Here is a 7,736-nt window from a genome sequence, read left to right as displayed (position 1 = left end):
AAATGGGAGTTTTCAATGGGGAAACCCAGAGTTCTGAGGTGTCATGAACGCAGCATTAGCGCACACCAGAACTCAGGAGTTATCGCGGTGTAACCTGGGTGGAACTGCCTTGTAGGAGGAGCAGAATGTTCTGGCAGGACCGACAGTAATTTTAACAGGATAGCCATTTACCAAGCTGCACGTTTCATTTTAGGAGCACACGGCATGCGTGGGTTAAAGTTAGCAAACAAGTTGAGTTAGCTGACAGAAGGCAAAAAAAACACAAACACCTCAAACTAATTGAATGGCTCCAAAAGAAAAAAATACTGAGATGGAAAGTCAAGTGCAACTGGTGTCATCACAAAATGAAGCTGAAGAAAAAGATGGTGGATCTGTGGACCGATTTGAATGGTAGGTAACTTTGGCTAACATTGTGGGATCACTTTTTTGGTCAGTATTATTGTTATTATTATTATTATTATTATTATTTTTTTTTTTTTTTTTTTTTTTTTTTAACCTTTATTTAACCAGGAGAGAGTCTCGTTGAGATTAATAATCTCTTTTACAAGAGAGTCCTGGCCAAGACAGGCAGCAACATGGTTACAAAAACAAATAAGAACAATTAAAACAGTTTTAACAAAACAGTAAACAGATCGCAAAAATAGTCAAAATCAACAACAATCAAAGCACCTACAGCTAAATGTACTTGCTTCCAAGTCTTTCAGGAGAACTTTAAAAGCATCAAGTGAGACCAGATCTCTTAATTTTAAAATTTTCTGCAACTCATTCCATGCATAAGGAGCAGCATAGCTGAAGGCCCTACTACCTAGTTTAGTGCGGCCCCTAGGTACAGACAATAAAAATAAGTCCTGGGAGCGAAGGTTATGAGTCCCAGTGCTTTTTTGAAAAACATAATTTCCTAAGTAGAGTGGAAGTAGGCCAAGAATGGCCTTATAAACAAAGACATGCCAATGATAGAGTCTACGGGTGGACAGAGCAGACCATCCGACCCGAGTGTACAAAGAGCAGTGGTGAGTACGAGATCTAAAATTTGTTATAAATCTCAATGCTCCATGATAGACAGTATCCAATGAGTGAAGACATAGAGCAGATGCATGCATGTATAGGACATCGCCGTGGTCAAGCACAGACATAAAAGTGGTGGCAACAAGTCTCTTTTTGGCTTCGAAGGAAAAGCAAGCCTTATTTCTAAAATAAAAACCCAATTTTAGTTTCAACTTTCTTACAAGATGCTGAATATGAGGCTTAAATGAGAGCGAATCATCAATTATGAATCCAAGATACTTAAATTGCGATACAGATTCAATCTCAGAACCCTGAAAAGTAGTGATGGACGGGAGATTCACTGGCTTGGATTTTGCATTAGAAAACGTCATGAGTTTTGTTTTGTCAGCATTTAAAAGAAGCTTCAACTCAAACAGGGTACATTGCACAGTATTAAAAGCAAGCTGTAGCTGACAGAGTGCCTGATTTAAAGTAGGCGCAGAACAATAAATCACTGTGTCATCGGCATAAAAATGAAAATTTGCCTCAGCAGCATTTTGATCAAGACAGTTGATATAGATAATAAAAAGTAAAGGCCCAAGGACCGACCCCTGGGGCACACCATTTCTAATATTAAGGGGGCTGGAGGTGACACCTTTAGCCAACTTCCAATCTGGGTTAAGGGGGCTGACACCACCTCCACCTTTAAAACTAAACTTAAAACATTTCTGTTTAGTAAAGCCTATAGTTAGTGTTTAGTAAACCTCTAGCTGGTGTTGGTAAATCTCTAGGTAGTGTAAACTCTAGTGTGTCAGAGTCGCTCCTGTGGTTTCTTGTGCTGGCCCCCCCTTCTCCTCCCTTTTCTCTCTTTTGTCCATGTTGCAGCATCCTTTGCCGGACACCGGAACCTGCAGTGTGGGAGTGAGGGGGGCAGGGTAACGGCCCCTTTTGGGCGGGGGAGAATGTTCGTCCCTCAAGACTCCTCTCCCTGGCCCTGCCCCTTCTCAACCTTTCCCCGACCCTGCACCCCAACCTGGGACTTGCTGATTGGGCCGGAGCTTCGGGAGCTGCGTGCTGGCCTGCGGTCCCCACCCCTGGTCATCCCGTTGCTGGCCCCCCCTTCTCCTCCCTTTTCTCTCTTTTGTCCTGCAGGTGGCCGTGGGTGGCTTGTAGCTTGCATTACGGAGCACAAGTCTTTCCCCGACCCTGCACCCCAACCTGGGACTTGCTGATTGGGCCGGAGCTTCGGGAGCTGCGTGCTGGCCTGCGGTCCCCACCCCTGGTCATCCCGTTGCTGGCCCCCCCTTCTCCTCCCTTTTCTCTCTTTTGTCCTGCAGGTGGCCGTGGGTGGCTTGTAGCTTGCATTACGGAGCACAAGTCTTTTCCTGACCCTGCACCCCAACCTGGGACTTGCTGATTGGGCCGGAGCTTCGGGAGCTGTTTGCTGGCCTGCGGTCCCCACCCCCGGTCATCCCGTTGCTGCTTCCGTTGCTGTGCTGTTGCCGTCCCTGACCCACCAGTCTGGCCCTCGGCAGGAGGGTCCCCCCTTATGAGCCTGGTCCTGCTCAAGGTTTCTTCCCTCCTAAAGGGGAGTTTTTCCTTGCCACTGTTTGGCTTAAGGTTTTTCTCCCACTAGGGGAGTTTTTACCTGCCATTGTTTATGTAATAACTGCTCGGGGGTCATGTTCTGGGTATGGGTCTCTGTAAAGCGTCTAGAGACAACTCTGTTGTATTAGACGCTATATAAATAAAATTGAATTGAATTGAATTGAATTAGCCTGCACACACTGTGATCTACCTGATAAATAATCTCCAAACCACAAGACAGTCTGTTCAGAGAGTCCAATATTCACAAGTCTTTGAATAAGAATAGCATGATCAACTGTGTCGAAAGCCTTAGACACATCAAGAAAGAGGGCTGCACAGTGTTGATTGTTGTCTAAGGTTTCAATGAAATCATTAACTACCTTTAAGGCTGCTGTCGTTGTGCTGTGTTTCTTCCTAAAACCCGATTGGTTTATTATTATTATTATTATTATTATTTTTATTATATTTATTATTATTATTATTATTACTATTATTATTATTATTTTTATTATATTTATTATTATTATTATTATTATTATTATTATTATTATTATTATTATTATTATTATTATTATTATTATTATTATTTTTATTATATTTATTATTATTATTATTATTATTATTATTATTATTATTATTATTATTATTATTATTCGCCAGCTTGATTTCATGATGGACAACATTGCTGCATCCTCAAGAACCCTTTCAAGAATGGCAAAGCAACAGGAGGTCTGCGTGACAGCGATGGAGAGGCTGCATCATAGAGAAGGACAGAGAATTGGGGGAAGGAGCATTTCGTGGTGATAGATGAGTCACTTCAGACATAAAAGAAAGGTAACTTTTTATATTAACTGCTACAAATTGTTAGGCTGCTAATTATGACTTAGTCTTGTGATGCCCAACGTTCAGGTCGAGACTGGACAAGACTTGAATGTCTGGGGAAGTTAGTGCAGGATTTTGTAATAGTGCTACCGCTGGTTGCAACCAGCTTCCTTGAAAAGGTAAAATAGATAAAATAGGCAGGTTAAATAAGAGTTTTCTTTTTCCTGCTCCTTTCTGAACACGGATAAAGATGCAACTGTTTGCTATTTCCTTTGGTACAATTTGAATGTTTCCATGGGCAGAACAAGTAAATGAAATTAAATGAAAATCTGTGTTAGTCTTTCATCCTCAACCAATGATTGGTTAGCTCTGCTTTGCACACACCTTACCACAAACGTCAGCAATGTTAGCAACGAAAGGCCCACCCTAAAAGACTGTTGGTTGGTTTTGCAACACTGTTTTTTTTTAAACTCACAAAACGTTTCCACCCAGACACCCGCTTATTTTTACAAAATTGAGGTGGAACTTCCCCAGAAAATCATTTTGAAACATTAGAGTTTGGAAACGAGACTAGTTATAACCACATCACCAATGTGGAAAAATTAATTAGTATATTCAAAGATTCAATATGTAAAATTTGATCAGAATTTTGAGGTAAAACATTACAAAATCATGTGCAATTATCAGAAATATGTTTAGAAAGAAGAGTTTAAATGTTATGTCAAAGACATTTACCAATTGAAGATGCAAAAGGCACCAAATACAAGCGCAACAGTAAAAGTTGGGGGGGAAGTGCAAATATGCGGCCTCCAGCAGCGAGCAGGGTGCGGATTTTTATTTTAAAAGTTGTACCAGCGCTCCTGCTCCATCCCGCTCCAATTTAGCTCCAGGGCCACCCATACCTGACCTACAACCAGCTTGTTTTCTAGCTGGATCTGTTTGTTATCGAAAAGTATGTCATTGATTAAATTATTATTCAAACTGTGGGAGGGAAGAGATCTGAAACAGAACTCATACTGGAATCTGACGATGCCAGGTTTGGGTTTAAGTGTACAACGCTGCTTTTTTGGACAGGTCTGTGAGCAAGGAGCAAGAAAATTCTCACCTGCTCTGTTTCCCTCACATGCTCTGGTCCACCATCCTAATGTGGAGATCTATACTGTATTTTTTAGCCTGGTATTTGGCTGTACTTTGTGTGTATAAAAAGAGTTAAAAACTGCAAGATCTAACTGCTGTCTGAGCGTCGATCAGCTGAGCCAGAGCACAATGGGTGGGGCGCTACACAGCTGTAGCAGCATATGTGTATGTTTTATAACATCGGCAAGAAAAAAAAACATTGTTGATTGTCTTCTCAATCGCAGTGAAACGATTGGATTGCCGATCGACAGAAGCCAAGTTGAAACAGCAGCCCATCATTTATAATGTTCATGCTTATAGTGATGAAAAACAGAATGGAACAGAATCATTCCTATAGAAACTCTTAAATTTGGCTATAGTAATCATCCATTCCATGGAAATCTTGCATTCTACTTTGTCTAATCAGATTTGTCAACTTTATTCCTGCTAACATTATACATTTATCTGACACAAGGTTAATAATCTTGTTTCTTGTTCTGTCATTTTCCCCAAAACACAGTATGGAAGGGGCAGGATGGCTGGGGCTGCAAAGCACGCGGAGGCGGCCAGGGCGAAGACATCCAGGGAAGCCGGTGCTTCGCTTGGTGGAGAAGAGGGGGAGGAGAGAACTGGTGCCACTCATAGCTCATCATGTCAAAAGGGAGCAGACATTTCCAGGGAGGATAAACAGAGGGTAGCCTATCATACTGTGTTATTGTATTATGTTACTAAATAATGTTTGTTCAAAGATCTCCTCTGTGTGAATTGTTGTTACGTATCTGTTATCACAGATGTATATATATATATATATATATATACTATATATATATATATATATATATATATATATATATATATATATATATATATATATTGTATACATATAACAAATGTTATCTGTTAAAATCTGTTTTATTTTGTTTTAAATAAAAAGTGTAAACTTCTTTATATGTGATTGCTTAATTTACTAATGGTTAACTATGGTCAAGTAATGCTTATGAGGCAGTTAAGCATTAATAATGTGTTACCTAAGGGATAAATGTGTTGCACTTTACAATAAGGGTCCAGAAAAGTATTTACTAATGGTTAATTATGGTTAAGTAATGCTTATGAGGCAGTTAAACATTAATAATGTGTTACCTAAGGGATAAATGTGTTACACTTTACAATAAGGGTCCAGAAAAGTATTTACTAATGGTTAATTATGGTTAAGTAATGCTTATGAGGCAGTTAAGCATTAATAATGTGTTACCTAAGGGATAAATGTGTTACACTTTACAATAAGGGTCCAGCAAGCCTTTACTAATGGTTAAGTAATGGTTATGAGCCACTCCTATACATTTATTAAGGTTTATGTCAGGTTACCGTTCATAAGGTCAGTAAGCTACCTGATAACATACACAGCACCATTAGGAAATGATTACTTAAGACTCTAAATAGTTGTTTAATAATGCCCATCCAGTAAACATGTACACCATTAGTGAATGATTAGTAGATGTATTAGGTAGCTGTTACTTAATGCATATTCACTCCAAATAAACACCATTAGTAAATGATTACTAGGGACATTATTAACGTTTTACTTATGTATTAACTAATGTATTACTTAATACTAAGTAATGCATACATAAGGATAAATAATTACATCATGTAACGTTTATTAATGCTTACTAATGTATTAATTAACTCTGAGCAGTAGGCATTCATTAACTGTTTATTAATGCATTAACTAATATGCTAATTAATGTTAAGTAATACATAATAATGGTTATTTAACTATTATTAAACTGTTAATTAATGCTTAATAATGCATTAATTAACTGTTTATTAATGCATTAACTAATATGCTAATTAATGTTAAGTAATACATAATAATGGTTATTTAACTATTATTACACTGTTAATTAATGCTTAATAATGCATTAACTAACTGTTTATTAATGCATTAACTAATATGCTAATTAATGTTAAGTAATACATAATAATGGTTATTTAACTATTATTAAACTGTTAATTAATGCTTAATAATGCATTATCTAACGTTAATTAAGGGACCCTTATTGTAAAGTGTTACCCAAAATTGTTCCTAATCCAAGAGATTACCATTGGCATCCATTAAATCAACTATAGACCATATATTCCTCTCATACCAATCCTGATAAAATAAAGATTTATTCCGGTATAATATATATCTATTATTCCAAATCATAGTGGTGTGGGGTGAAAAATTATGCACATATAACATTTTCCAATATAATAGGATTTGTTTGTGGAACTCTGATAATGATACTGGTAATTTATTAACATTGAAATCAGTCGTAAGAAGACAATTCAAACCTCCAATCTTCTTTAGGGCATTTGGGATACAGTACCAAAATGAGTTGCTATGTTTGATCCAGAATTTCAGCCAATTAATTTTTAAAGTTCCATTAAGGCAAATCAAAATCAATAACTTTCAGGCCACCATCTTTGATTTCCTTAATCATATCACTTTTTTTTTCATATAGTGTGGCTTGTTTCTCCAAATAAAAAATAGATTTATTTGGTTAATAGATTGATCAGTTTATTTGGGATAGCACTAGAGTAGGCTGGGTAAATACATCTTGATAAACATCTTGGTTAGATAAATCCGGCCGAGTATTGAACAGTCTCTTTGGAGCCATGAGTTTAGTATGGTTTTACTCGTTTTTATTTTTTGTTCTACATTCAAGTATTGACTTTGTTTTTGGTCTTTAGTAAGGTATACTCCTAAATATTTGATTTCTGATTTGATAAGTGTTGTATCGTGAATTGCAAAAAGTTCACATTTATTTAAGTTTAAGGTTAACCCTGAGGCTTTAGAGAAATTTTTTATTTTGTCAATGGTAATTGGAATTTGATCATCATCATCCGCCAGTTGGCTGATAACAATGTCGGTACCTAAGACATGTAGGTGTTTAATTTCATTACAGTTTTTAATGTATATTGCTAACATTTCTGTGACCAATATGAATAAATATGGTGAAATCCCTACACTAATATTAAAGCTGGGGGCGGTGCCATGAGGGAGTACGACGCAACTGTTGATATTCTGATACAATCCACCATAGGGATGGGCGGTATGGACTAAAAAATGTATCACCATCATTTCTGGCATTTATCCTGATAACGATTAAAATGACGATAAAAAAAATACCAATTCAACTCCACCTTTTTAACTATAAATCTATCACCACATTCAGTCTTTG

The 7,736-nt window shown here is 37.4% G+C and overlaps 1 long non-coding RNA gene across 1 annotated transcript; it reads left to right on the top strand.

Annotated features, from left to right (window-relative positions):
* The first annotated feature begins 212 nt into the window (after positions 1-212).
* Positions 213-5,253, top strand: LOC133454498 (uncharacterized). The gene is made up of 3 exons (XR_009783373.1): positions 213-390; positions 3,232-3,405; positions 5,030-5,253. It is a non-coding gene; the product is annotated as an uncharacterized LOC133454498 (long non-coding RNA).
* Positions 5,254-7,736: the final 2,483 nt, after the last annotated feature.

The sequence above is a fragment of the Cololabis saira genome, chromosome 11 (genome assembly GCF_033807715.1).
Source record: "Cololabis saira isolate AMF1-May2022 chromosome 11, fColSai1.1, whole genome shotgun sequence".
In the NCBI taxonomy this organism is placed as follows: Eukaryota; Metazoa; Chordata; class Actinopteri; order Beloniformes; family Belonidae; genus Cololabis; species Cololabis saira.
The sequence above is the reverse complement of the archived record's forward strand: the minus strand, read 5'-3'. Positions and strand labels throughout refer to the sequence as shown.